This window comes from Vicia villosa, linkage group LG1 (genome assembly GCF_029867415.1).
Source record: "Vicia villosa cultivar HV-30 ecotype Madison, WI linkage group LG1, Vvil1.0, whole genome shotgun sequence".
NCBI lineage: Eukaryota > Viridiplantae > Streptophyta > Magnoliopsida > Fabales > Fabaceae > Vicia > Vicia villosa.
Window position 1 is genome coordinate 156,962,927 of NC_081180.1, and position 14,420 is coordinate 156,977,346.

Here is a 14,420-nt window from a genome sequence, read left to right on the forward strand (position 1 = left end):
ACAGTAACAATTGCATCATAAACTACAACTTTCAAGTTTCATCTACTTTTTTTCTCAAAAGAAAACAAAATAAGTTCAAATTAGTCCCTTCTATTTAACCATTGATTATCAGATAGGTCATGTCATTCCTATGGCAAGTTAATGAGTCACTTCACTATAACTATCAATATTGTAAATAAAAAAAATTCAAAAGCAATAAGTGTTGCAAATGGCAATTAGCGGACACATAGGCCTAAAATTGGTGCTGCAAAGCTGTTATTTATAATCAGCTTGATATATTTCATTTCAAAAAGACCTAACAGTACCAAATAAAATCTTCATACTAAAAGCAACAGAATAAGAGTTAGAAACTATACAAAAGAAACTAGCCTCCTTTTTAACCGAATAGTCTTGAACTAATAAACTGATCCAGATATAATGAAGGTACCATACAATGAATTTGAATTTAAACAAGCTCTAAAGACTCATACAAATGTCTGTCAGAAGTAAAATTTATATATAGGTATAGATAAACATAATGATGGTAGCATAAGCATTAGAAATAGATCAACCAATCATAGCAAAAGTAAAAATTAGGGTTACATTTTACCTGTCTAGATGGGAGAAGTCTGACAGTCCAACCTTCAATCTCCTTGACACCAGCTTTGAAGTCCAACCTTCAATCTCCTTGACACCAACATCAAAGCGAGGACTAATTGTAACACCCCATATTTTCTAATTTTAATTTAATTGGAAGTTAAATTATTTATTAGAATTATTTTGGTATTTGGTTGAATTATTGTAGGATTATGGATTTAAGGGCCATTGGGCCGGATGGTGAGGTTAGTAGTATGGGGGTGCTAATTGAGTAAGCCCATTACTAACCATTTTATGTTTTCATAAAATAAGGGAAATATGGAAAAAAGAGTCAGTACGTGAAAAATGAAAAGTTGGAGAAAAAAGGAAGAGTACGTGAAAGAGAGAAGAGCCAAAGGAGAAGAAGACCTTCGAAGATTCGACTCTGAGGTAAGGGGTGATTACTCTAATTATGTAGTATTATGATTTTGATGATGATAGGATTGAATTAAGGGATTAGAATCTCTATTTGGGATGTTAGGTTTTGTGAAATACCAACACTGACATGTATGATTTGATGAATTGACTGCAATTGATGATGTAGTAATGTTACATGGTGTTGTGGTATGTTGTTGTGCATTAGAATCATGTATTTGGAGTATTTTGATGTTATCGATGATCAATTTCGTAATGGTATGAGTTGGTATGTGTTTGGGATGCATAAAAGCCTTAAAAATCGTGTTTTTCAGCTTCTGGGTTCGTGGGAACCGGTTCCCATGTGGGAGGAACCGGGTTCCACTGTGTTAGAACGTTAAAAATAGCATTTTTGGGTCCAGGAACCGGTTCCCATGTGGGACGAACCGGGTTCCAGTACAAGTTTCCAGCAGCACGTTTTGAAAACTATTCTAACTTCAAACAGCTCTAATTTTCAAACCGTAAGTCCGTTTTAGACGCCGTTTTGGACGTTGTTCCTTAAATTAAATAATCTATAATACAAAGTAAAGAAAACAACAATAACTTGATTTTCTTTTGGAAATCGTGATTTATTTCGTTTATGGCGTGTTTTGTACATTGTGTGCATGATTTGGTTAATGTGACAATATGGTGATGTTATAATGATATAACTGTGATTTGACGTTATATGTGGTGTTAGTTATATATGATATAATTGTAGATGGTGCTGAAATCGAATATATTATTCGGTGTTGTTTTGGTGAGTTATTGGTAATGACATTGTTCATTTTGATCATGTGATGATTGTTGTGATCGTATAATGATGATTGATTTGTTTTGAATGATGCATGATACATGTACATGCTTATTGGTGATGAATTGGTGATGATAATGAGACGATGTGATACATCGGATTGGTGATGTTGTAAGCATGTTATATGTTGCATTCATTCGCATACATTTTTGGTGATGGATCCCGGTGATGAAATGGATCAAAATGGTGGGCATAATTCCCATTGTGTGGAATTTGTGCTGGTTAAACTGTATCTCGGTGATGAAAAAGATCAGTTGGATGGGTGTATCCCATGTATGGTACCACATGCATAGGAGTCTGCATGGTCTTTGTATAAATTGTGACATGTCAGGATGAAATCCGGTGTTATGATTGTGTTGTGTTATTGTTGCATACTATTGACTTGTACTTGTGATTGGTATGAATTGATTAATCTGAATATGCTAAGTAGGGTGGACAATTGCTTATGAAATTCTATAGCTGATGATTTATAATGCTATTTAATTATGATGTAGTCTCACCCTTACTTTGATGATTTCAGATTGAAGTAGCGGTTTAAGCGATCGGTGAGGATGACTTGTAGAGTTTATCCAGTTATGTTGGGTCGTGTCGGTCATGCTCTGATCTTGTAACACTGGGGGACGATAGTCTTAGAGTTTACTAGTGATACACTATTTTGCCATTATTGTATAATATACCATTGATTTTATCGGAAATGTTTTATAACATTGTTGAATGAGTTTCCGCTGTGCTGAACATGTATTTTGATATTTTTGGATTATTCTTAATAAAGCATGACAAACGACTTGGAGTTTTATTTATTTTATTAATTGTAACATCCTTGTTGTGTAATTACTCTGATTTTTATTATATTTCCGAAGGGATTTAGAAGGGTGTTACAATAGTGGTATCAGAGAAGGTCGGTTCGTCCGGCCAAATGTCGAGTCAATTGAGTTGCACGACAGTTGAATACTGTTGGTATATTATCCCTTGGTACGCAACATGTGAGTGAATCACTGTCGGTACTTGGTTGTTTGTTGTGGAAGTTGGTTTGAAACAAGTGGGGGAGAAGCTTCGCTTCTCGGTTATGTTTCAGTTGTAAGATGATTGATTCAGTAGGATGTTGTTGGCAACAGTGCAAGCGTTGTTGGAGTTGTTGTTTTCCGAATCGAAGGTGACTTGAAATTAGGACTTGACTGGTAGTTAAGTTGGAACGTCTTGAAGGAAGATGATTAGAGGTAATTGATGAATATTTGTAGGAGAGGAAATTAGGAAGTTGCAATGTATCAGCTCTGCTGAGGGGTTGCATAGTTGTCAGTTGAGTAGCCTTGCATTTCGGAAGAGGTTCAGTTGCAAGTTGCAAAGAGGATTGTTGTCGTAATGTTTCAGAAATCGAACTTCGGCAATGGGATGTGTTGCTCAAGTTATAATAATGTTTGGAAGTGAAGAGATATGATAAGGGGCTGTTTGGAATATGATCGAGTTGAAGAGAATGAGTTTTGGAGTGAAATTTTCGTAAGCAAAACGCCGGAAAACTGCTGAATAGCTGCAGAACTTCGAAAATTCATAACTAGAGTTTTGGACATCCGATTTGAGTTCCGTTTGAAGCGTCGGAAAGCTAAAGAGATGAACTTTATTATAAAAATGGTTGCAGCAGCTGTAACATATTTAATTGTGACAGGATGATGTTGGAAAGAGGTGAAGTTGCGGTTACGCGTGCTCTTAGAACTAGACTTGTTTGTTGGTACGGCACAGGATGTCAGTGTCAGAGTTGAACGGATTGAAGGAATAATTAAAAGGTTTGTTGGGAAGCAATTTTAGGAATTAAGTGTACCATTTGAGGAGTTTTGAAAATATCATTTAGAGTGTCGCTGCATGGCGTCAGTGTTGCAATTTTTGACAATGATTGGAAAATTCATTTCTTGAGATCCGAATATCTGAGTTAAGTGCCGTTTGGGGCATTGTGAAGCTGACTTAATAACCATGATATATGTTGTTATTTGATGTTTAAAACTTGTTTGAAATGTGTCCCCATTATAAAAACAGAGGCGTAGGAATTCTGGGTTGCTGGGAACCGGTTCCCAGATAGGGACAACCCGGTTCCCCATAGTAAAAATCAGAGACGAGTTATGGGAAGCAGCCAGGAACCGGTTCCTGTGTGGGAGGAACCGGGTTCTACTGTGTGTTTTTGGAAAAATTATTTCTACTTTAAAAACCCATAACTTTTGATCCTATGAGGAGATATTCTGAAGTCGGTTAAGGAAGCGTAAAACTTGTTGAATAGGAATGCCTACTACCACGATTGTTTGAAACAAAATTGAGTAGAATATGTTGTTAAGGAATAAGTGAATGAGATGTTAGGTAATAAAGATGATTTGAGTTCCAATGGATTTTAGTGAGGAGTGAATTAGTAGGAGAGGTGGAACAAACTTTGGGAACCGTTGAAGTCGTAATTGTGATGCCAATGTGACGACAGGTATAAAAGAAGAATTGTAGAGAATTTCTAACACCTATTGATGTGAGGAAGACTTTGTGGAAATTCTGAGTGGAATGACATTTGGACGTGAAAGACGTCATGGGATTTAGATTAAAACCTCGAGTTATGAATGTTGTCGCGGTCTTTTGCTAAGATGAGGATTTTAATTTGGAACGAGATAAATAGAAATGTACGAGTATATAAGTGACTATGAAGTGGATTGTGTAAAATGTTTGGATGTTGGTATCTCACTGACAAGATCCAATGAGAGAGAAGTGTGCAAGTTGCAGAGACTCAGAGTGAACTATTGGACTATGACGATGTTAATGAGTTTGGGTGCAAACTCAGAAAGGACACTATTATGTAGTAACGACGGTTTATGCTTAAATATGGTTGTCGGCTATCTATTGACAAATTGAGGACTTGATCACCCTTAATCTCTTGTTGATAGTAGACGGAATCATATATATGGGATGAGATTGTTTGTTACCTTAATGGTTTAAGTTGTGATGAATATTAAACCGTGAGAATAATCACTCACCATGTTGTGTGGACTTATGAAGAAATGGATAGGAAAGAGTGCAATATATTGGACGGTGACTTAAGACGGGTAATCAGAATCGCGCAACGAAAGTGTGATGTGGAGTAGTGTTATGAGTATTACTCGTGGACAGTGAGGAATTAATATGTTAGGAGCCTACATAGAGGATGTGTATTAATCTATATGTTGGATTTATAATCTAGTGGATGAAAGGATGTCATTTCGGAGAATTAGTACTCTTTTAAAATAATTGTCGAGATGATGAGTATTTTATTGTGGATGTACTTAGTTAACGAGTATGTATTCAGCGAAGTTAAGGCGATGAGTGTATAGTATATGATGCTATAATAATTTGTACTGTTGTAAGGTATTATTGTAGATTTCCAGATATAATGAGGAATTATACTTTATGAAAGACGAAGTTGATTTAATTCTTAGAGAAGGGCGGACTTCAGTTTGAGCTATTTTATAAGCAATGGTATATTAAGGATGATGAGTGTGATTATAATTACTTGTGTGTACTCATGCTGATGGTTGGACTGTTTAAATAGAGGAAGTAAGTCAGGACTTTGTTTTGGGTGTGAGTAAGTATTTCTAAGTGGTAGATTAGTACCATGTATGATAAAGGAGGATTCTTGAACGAATGAGTAAAGAGAGTTGGAACTGGATAAAATTGAGAAATCTAATTAGTAATGATGATTGTAATGAGTAATCAAAATATAGCAGCAAGAGCGGAATGTAATGTGTTGGTTAATTGCGGGTATGACTTGAGAGGAGTCACATAGTTGAAATTCAATGGTATAGGAATGTTATTATCGAGTTCCTGAAGGAAGCAGTTGGTGAAAAGTGTAAGCGTTATTTCATCGCTTAGATGGAAAAGTGTGTCTAAGGTTGGTACGTTCGGTAGATGGAATGCTTTACTGCAGTGTTGATCGGGTGTGGTCATATCATGGTTGTGTAATTATATTACTCAGTTATTGGGCGTATTGTATGAGTCGCACCTTGACGCTCCATTGTCGTTAACCTTTGGGAGATATGGCGAGTGGTACACCTTGGGAAGGTCAATTGCGACGTAAGAGCTGAGATTGAATGCATGAGGCATGCTTATGTTGGTTATGTCAGATGAATTTTGAGGTTCGACTAAGAAAGTGTTAACTGAGAGCGGGAGAGTCAGATGAAGGACTCCTATCCGGGACTTTTCACTTGAAGTATGTTTTCGAGGACGAAAACTCTTTTAGTGGGGGAGAGTTGTAACACCCCATATTTTCTAATTTTAATTTAATTGGAAGTTAAATTATTTATTAGAATTATTTTGGTATTTGGTTGAATTATTGTAGGATTATGGATTTAAGGGCCATTGGGCCGGATGGTGAGGTTAGTAGTATGGGGGTGCTAATTGAGTAAGCCCATTACTAACCATTTTATGTTTTCATAAAATAAGGGAAATATGGAAAAAAGAGTCAGTACGTGAAAAATGAAAAGTTGGAGAAAAAAGGAAGAGTACGTGAAAGAGAGAAGAGCCAAAGGAGAAGAAGACCTTCGAAGATTCGACTCTGAGGTAAGGGGTGATTACTCTAATTATGTAGTATTATGATTTTGATGATGATAGGATTGAATTAAGGGATTAGAATCTCTATTTGGGATGTTAGGTTTTGTGAAATACCAACACTGACATGTATGATTTGATGAATTGACTGCAATTGATGATGTAGTAATGTTACATGGTGTTGTGGTATGTTGTTGTGCATTAGAATCATGTATTTGGAGTATTTTGATGTTATCGATGATCAATTTCGTAATGGTATGAGTTGGTATGTGTTTGGGATGCATAAAAGCCTTAAAAATCGTGTTTTTCAGCTTCTGGGTTCGTGGGAACCGGTTCCCATGTGGGAGGAACCGGGTTCCACTGTGTTAGAACGTTAAAAATAGCATTTTTGGGTCCAGGAACCGGTTCCCATGTGGGACGAACCGGGTTCCAGTACAAGTTTCCAGCAGCACGTTTTGAAAACTATTCTAACTTCAAACAGCTCTAATTTTCAAACCGTAAGTCCGTTTTAGACGCCGTTTTGGACGTTGTTCCTTAAATTAAATAATCTATAATACAAAGTAAAGAAAACAACAATAACTTGATTTTATTTTGGAAATCGTGATTTATTTCGTTTATGGCGTGTTTTGTACATTGTGTGCATGATTTGGTTAATGTGACAATATGGTGATGTTATAATGATATAACTGTGATTTGACGTTATATGTGGTGTTAGTTATATATGATATAATTGTAGATGGTGCTGAAATCGAATATATTATTCGGTGTTGTTTTGGTGAGTTATTGGTAATGACATTGTTCATTTTGATCATGTGATGATTGTTGTGATCGTATAATGATGATTGATTTGTTTTGAATGATGCATGATACATGTACATGCTTATTGGTGATGAATTGGTGATGATAATGAGACGATGTGATACATCGGATTGGTGATGTTGTAAGCATGTTATATGTTGCATTCATTCGCATACATTTTTGGTGATGGATCCCGGTGATGAAATGGATCAAAATGGTGGGCATAATTCCCATTGTGTGGAATTTGTGCTGGTTAAACTGTATCTCGGTGATGAAAAAGATCAGTTGGATGGGTGTATCCCATGTATGGTACCACATGCATAGGAGTCTGCATGGTCTTTGTATAAATTGTGACATGTCAGGATGAAATCCGGTGTTATGATTGTGTTGTGTTATTGTTGCATACTATTGACTTGTACTTGTGATTGGTATGAATTGATTAATCTGAATATGCTAAGTAGGGTGGACAATTGCTTATGAAATTCTATATCTGATGATTTATAATGCTATTTAATTATGATGTAGTCTCACCCTTACTTTGATGATTTCAGATTGAAGTAGCGGTTTAAGCGATCGGTGAGGATGACTTGTAGAGTTTATCCAGTTATGTTGGGTGGTGTCGGTCATGCTCTGATCTTGTAACACTGGGGGACGATAGTCTTAGAGTTTACTAGTGATACACTATTTTGCCATTATTGTATAATGTACCATTGATTTTATCGGAAATGTTTTATAACATTGTTGAATGAGTTTCCGCTGTGCTGAACATGTATTTTGATATTTTTGGATTATTCTTAATAAAGCATGACAAACGACTTGGAGTTTTATTTATTTTATTAATTGTAACATCCTTGTTGTATAATTACTCTGATTTTTATTATATTTCCGAAGGGATTTAGAAGGGTGTTACAATAGTGGTATCAGAGCAGGTCGGTCCGTCCGGCCAAATGTCGAGTCAATTGAGTTGCACGACAGTTGAATACTGTTGGTATATTATCCCTTGGTACGCAACATGTGAGTGAATCACTGTCGGTACTTGGTTGTTTGTTGTGGAAGTTGGTTTGAAACAAGTGGGGGAGAAGCTTTGCTTCTCGGTTATGTTTCAGTTGTAAGACGATTGATTCAGTAGGATGTTGTTGGCAACAGTGCAAGCGTTGTTGGAGTTGTTGTTTTCCGAATCGAAGGTGACTTGAAATTAGGACTTGACTGGTAGTTAAGTTGGAACGTCTTGAAGGAAGATGATTAGAGGTAATTGATGAATATTTGTAGGAGAGGAAATTAGGAAGTTGCAATGTATCAGCTCTGCTGAGGGGTTGCATAGTTGTCAGTTGAGTAGCCTTGCATTTCGGAAGAGGTTCAGTTGCAAGTTGCAAAGAGGATTGTTGTCGTAATGTTTCAGAAATCGAACTTCGGCAATGGGATGTGTTGCTCAAGTTATAATAATGTTTGGAAGTGAAGAGATATGATAAGGGGCTGTTTGGAATATGATCGAGTTGAAGAGAATGAGTTTTGGAGTGAAATTTTCGTAAGCAAAACGCCGGAAAACTGCTGAATAGCTGCAGAACTTCGAAAATTCATAACTAGAGTTTTGGACATCCGATTTGAGTTCCGTTTGAAGCGTCGGAAAGCTAAAGAGATGAACTTTATTATAAAAATGGTTGCAGCAGCTGTAACATATTTAATTGTGACAGGATGATGTTGGAAAGAGGTGAAGTTGCGGTTACGCGTGCTCTTAGAACTAGACTTGTTTGTTGGTACGGCACAGGATGTCAGTGTCAGAGTTGAACGGATTGAAGGAATAATTAAAAGGTTTGTTGGGAAGCAATTTTAGGAATTAAGTGTACCATTTGAGGAGTTTTGAAAATATCATTTAGAGTGTCGCTGCATGGCGTCAGTGTTGCAATTTTTGACAATGATTGGAAAATTCATATCTTGAGATCCGAATATCTGAGTTAAGTGCCGTTTGGGGCATTGTGAAGCTGACTTAATAACCATGATATATGTTGTTATTTGATGTTTAAAACTTGTTTGAAATGTGTCCCCATTATAAAAACAGAGGCGTAGGAATTCTGGGTTGCTGGGAACCGGTTCCCAGATAGGGACAACCCGGTTCCCCATAGTAAAAATCAGAGACGAGTTATGGGAAGCAGCCAGGAACCGGTTCCTGTGTGGGAGGAACCGGGTTCTACTGTGTGTTTTTGGAAAAATTATTTCTACTTTAAAAACCCATAACTTTTGATCCTATGAGGAGATATTCTGAAGTCGGTTAAGGAAGCGTAAAACTTGTTGAATAGGAATGCCTACTACCACGATTGTTTGAAACAAAATTGAGTAGAATATGTTGTTAAGGAATAAGTGAATGAGATGTTAGGTAATAAAGATGATTTGAGTTCCAATGGATTTTAGTGAGGAGTGAATTAGTAGGAGAGGTGGAACAAACTTTGGGAACCGTTGAAGTCGTAATTGTGATGCCAATGTGACGACAGGTATAAAAGAAGAATTGTAGAGAATTTCTAACACCTATTGATGTGAGGAAGACTTTGTGGAAATTCTGAGTGGAATGACATTTGGACGTGAAAGACGTCATGGGATTTAGATTAAAACCTCGAGTTATGAATGTTGTCGCGGTCTTTTGCTAAGATGAGGATTTTAATTTGGAACGAGATAAATAGAAATGTACGAGTATATAAGTGACTATGAAGTGGATTGTGTAAAATGTTTGGATGTTGGTATCTCACTGACAAGATCCAATGAGAGAGAAGTGTGCAAGTTGCAGAGACTCAGAGTGAACTATTGGACTATGACGATGTTAATGAGTTTGGGTGCAAACTCAGAAAGGACACTATTATGTAGTAACGACGGTTTATGCTTAAATATGGTTGTCGGCTATCTATTGACAAATTGAGGACTTGATCACCCTTAATCTCTTGTTGATAGTAGACGGAATCATATATATGGGATGAGATTGTTTGTTACCTTAATGGTTTAAGTTGTGATGAATATTAAACCGTGAGAATAATCACTCACCATGTTGTGTGGACTTATGAAGAAATGGATAGGAAAGAGTGCAATATATTGGACGGTGACTTAAGACGGGTAATCAGAATCGCGCAACGAAAGTGTGATGTGGAGTAGTGTTATGAGTATTACTCGTGGACAGTGAGGAATTAATATGTTAGGAGCCTACATAGAGGATGTGTATTAATCTATATGTTGGATTTATAATCTAGTGGATGAAAGGATGTCATTTCGGAGAATTAGTACTCTTTTAAAATAATTGTCGAGATGATGAGTATTTTATTGTGGATGTACTTAGTTAACGAGTATGTATTCAGCGAAGTTAAGGCGATGAGTGTATAGTATATGATGCTATAATAATTTGTACTGTTGTAAGGTATTATTGTAGATTTCCAGATATAATGAGGAATTATACTTTATGAAAGACGAAGTTGATTTAATTCTTAGAGAAGGGCGGACTTCAGTTTGAGCTATTTTATAAGCAATGGTATATTAAGGATGATGAGTGTGATTATAATTACTTGTGTGTACTCATGCTGATGGTTGGACTGTTTAAATAGAGGAAGTAAGTCAGGACTTTGTTTTGGGTGTGAGTAAGTATTTCTAAGTGGTAGATTAGTACCATGTATGATAAAGGAGGATTCTTGAACGAATGAGTAAAGAGAGTTGGAACTGGATAAAATTGAGAAATCTAATTAGTAATGATGATTGTAATGAGTAATCAAAATATAGCAGCAAGAGCGGAATGTAATGTGTTGGTTAATTGCGGGTATGACTTGAGAGGAGTCACATAGTTGAAATTCAATGGTATAGGAATGTTATTATCGAGTTCCTGAAGGAAGCAGTTGGTGAAAAGTGTAAGCGTTATTTCATCGCTTAGATGGAAAAGTGTGTCTAAGGTTGGTACGTTCGGTAGATGGAATGCTTTACTGCAGTGTTGATCGGGTGTGGTCATATCATGGTTGTGTAATTATATTACTCAGTTATTGGGCGTATTGTATGAGTCGCACCTTGACGCTCCATTGTCGTTAACCTTTGGGAGATATGGCGAGTGGTACACCTTGGGACGGTCAATTGCGACGTAAGAGCTGAGATTGAATGCATGAGGCATGCTTATGTTGGTTATGTCAGATGAATTTTGAGGTTCGACTAAGAAAGTGTTAACTGAGAGCGGGAGAGTCAGATGAAGGACTCCTATCCGGGACTTTTCACTTGAAGTATGTTTTCGAGGACGAAAACTCTTTTAGTGGGGGAGAGTTGTAACACCCCATATTTTCTAATTTTAATTTAATTGGAAGTTAAATTATTTATTAGAATTATTTTGGTATTTGGTTGAATTATTGTAGGATTATGGATTTAAGGGCCATTGGGCCGGATGGTGAGGTTAGTAGTATGGGGGTGCTAATTGAGTAAGCCCATTACTAACCATTTTATGTTTTCATAAAATAAGGGAAATATGGAAAAAAGAGTCAGTACGTGAAAAATGAAAAGTTGGAGAAAAAAGGAAGAGTACGTGAAAGAGAGAAGAGCCAAAGGAGAAGAAGACCTTCGAAGATTCGACTCTGAGGTAAGGGGTGATTACTCTAATTATGTAGTATTATGATTTTGATGATGATAGGATTGAATTAAGGGATTAGAATCTCTATTTGGGATGTTAGGTTTTGTGAAATACCAACACTGACATGTATGATTTGATGAATTGACTGCAATTGATGATGTAGTAATGTTACATGGTGTTGTGGTATGTTGTTGTGCATTAGAATCATGTATTTGGAGTATTTTGATGTTATCGATGATCAATTTTGTAATGGTATGAGTTGGTATGTGTTTGGGATGCATAAAAGCCTTAAAAATCGTGTTTTTCAGCTTCTGGGTTCGTGGGAACCGGTTCCCATGTGGGAGGAACCGGGTTCCACTGTGTTAGAACGTTAAAAATAGCATTTTTGGGTCCAGGAACCGGTTCCCATGTGGGACGAACCGGGTTCCAGTACAAGTTTCCAGCAGCACGTTTTGAAAACTATTCTAACTTCAAACAGCTCTAATTTTCAAACCGTAAGTCCGTTTTAGACGCCGTTTTGGACGTTGTTCCTTAAATTAAATAATCTATAATACAAAGTAAAGAAAACAACAATAACTTGATTTTATTTTGGAAATCGTGATTTATTTCGTTTATGGCGTGTTTTGTACATTGTGTGCATGATTTGGTTAATGTGACAATATGGTGATGTTATAATGATATAACTGTGATTTGACGTTATATGTGGTGTTAGTTATATATGATATAATTGTAGATGGTGCTGAAATCGAATATATTATTCGGTGTTGTTTTGGTGAGTTATTGGTAATGACATTGTTCATTTTGATCATGTGATGATTGTTGTGATCGTATAATGATGATTGATTTGTTTTGAATGATGCATGATACATGTACATGCTTATTGGTGATGAATTGGTGATGGTAATGAGACGATGTGATACATCGGATTGGTGATGTTGTAAGCATGTTATATGTTGCATTCATTCGCATACATTTTTGGTGATGGATCCCGGTGATGAAATGGATCAAAATGGTGGGCATAATTCCCATTGTGTGGAATTTGTGCTGGTTAAACTGTATCTCGGTGATGAAAAAGATCAGTTGGATGGGTGTATCCCATGTATGGTACCACATGCATAGGAGTCTGCATGGTCTTTGTATAAATTGTGACATGTCAGGATGAAATCCGGTGTTATGATTGTGTTGTGTTATTGTTGCATACTATTGACTTGTACTTGTGATTGGTATGAATTGATTAATCTGAATATGCTAAGTAGGGTGGACAATTGCTTATGAAATTCTATATCTGATGATTTATAATGCTATTTAATTATGATGTAGTCTCACCCTTACTTTGATGATTTCAGATTGAAGTAGCGGTTTAAGCGATCGGTGAGGATGACTTGTAGAGTTTATCCAGTTATGTTGGGTGGTGTCGGTCATGCTCTGATCTTGTAACACTGGGGGACGATAGTCTTAGAGTTTACTAGTGATACACTATTTTGCCATTATTGTATAATGTACCATTGATTTTATCGGAAATGTTTTATAACATTGTTGAATGAGTTTCCGCTGTGCTGAACATGTATTTTGATATTTTTGGATTATTCTTAATAAAGCATGACAAACGACTTGGAGTTTTATTTATTTTATTAATTGTAACATCCTTGTTGTATAATTACTCTGATTTTTATTATATTTCCGAAGGGATTTAGAAGGGTGTTACACTAATAACCCCACATTTGTTCAACCTACCATTCAACTCAACAAAAATCTTTCCAGATCTATGATCATCAACATACCCAAACTCCCCAATATATCCTGGAAATAACCAACTCTAAAAAGTCAAATCAAAAACCCTAAAAATATTTAATCTACCAAATAAACATGACTTTTTTAAAATACCATGTTTCTGCATCACAATGAGGAACTTGATGATAACTTTAGATGATGGCCTTATCATGGACTTGGCGCTTTCCTCTTTTCTCAGCATTGTACATACTCTTTAGAGCATCGTTCAACACACTGACTCTCACCATGATTACTGAGATTCAGAAGTTTGGATTACAATCAATTAGAGGTAATAGTGCTCAAATGGAAGATTTTTCAAATGATAGATTTTACCGGCGAAGAAGATAAGGGTGGCTGAAACACCGTCTCCGTCGATTCAAATCTGAATTATTGATAAGTCAAAAGAGAGGTAGTTTTCCCATCTTTCTTCCAATTATCAATAACAGAGTCGTTAAAACGAGAAGGAAGAACCTGAACTCGCCCTCTCGAAGTTCGAACCAGCGGCGGTCGCTGAAATTGACTTTTCTTCACCAGAACCATCTCCTCCTTCGACTTCGACTCAACTTCACCAGGGGAGCACAGAACTTGCGTGCACCACGACACATCGAATCTCCTCTCCGATACACCAACACTCAACAAGGAAAATTGAACTCCGAAGTTCATAAGTGATAAACCCTAATCGCGAATTGAGTTATGAAAAAACAGAGCAACCGAAGAAGCAAAAACAAGTTAGAGTTTTGAAGAAATGAAGGAAGAGAAGAGAGAAGAGAGTTTGAAGAAAGAGATTTGAATTGAAAAAAGATAATGTCAGAAAACCTGATGGAGAAGATCGAATGAGCAGAGAAATGAAGAAATAGGGATATGTTGTTCGGGTAAACTTGCTCTTTCTCTTTCTCTCTCTACAACTGCTAT

At 36.5% G+C, this 14,420-nt stretch overlaps 1 pseudogene; it reads right to left on the reverse strand.

Annotated features, from left to right (window-relative positions):
* Positions 1-207: 207 nt before the first annotated feature.
* On the reverse strand, positions 208-13,756 carry LOC131644512 (small ribosomal subunit protein uS8z/uS8w-like; annotated as a pseudogene).
* Positions 13,757-14,420: the final 664 nt, after the last annotated feature.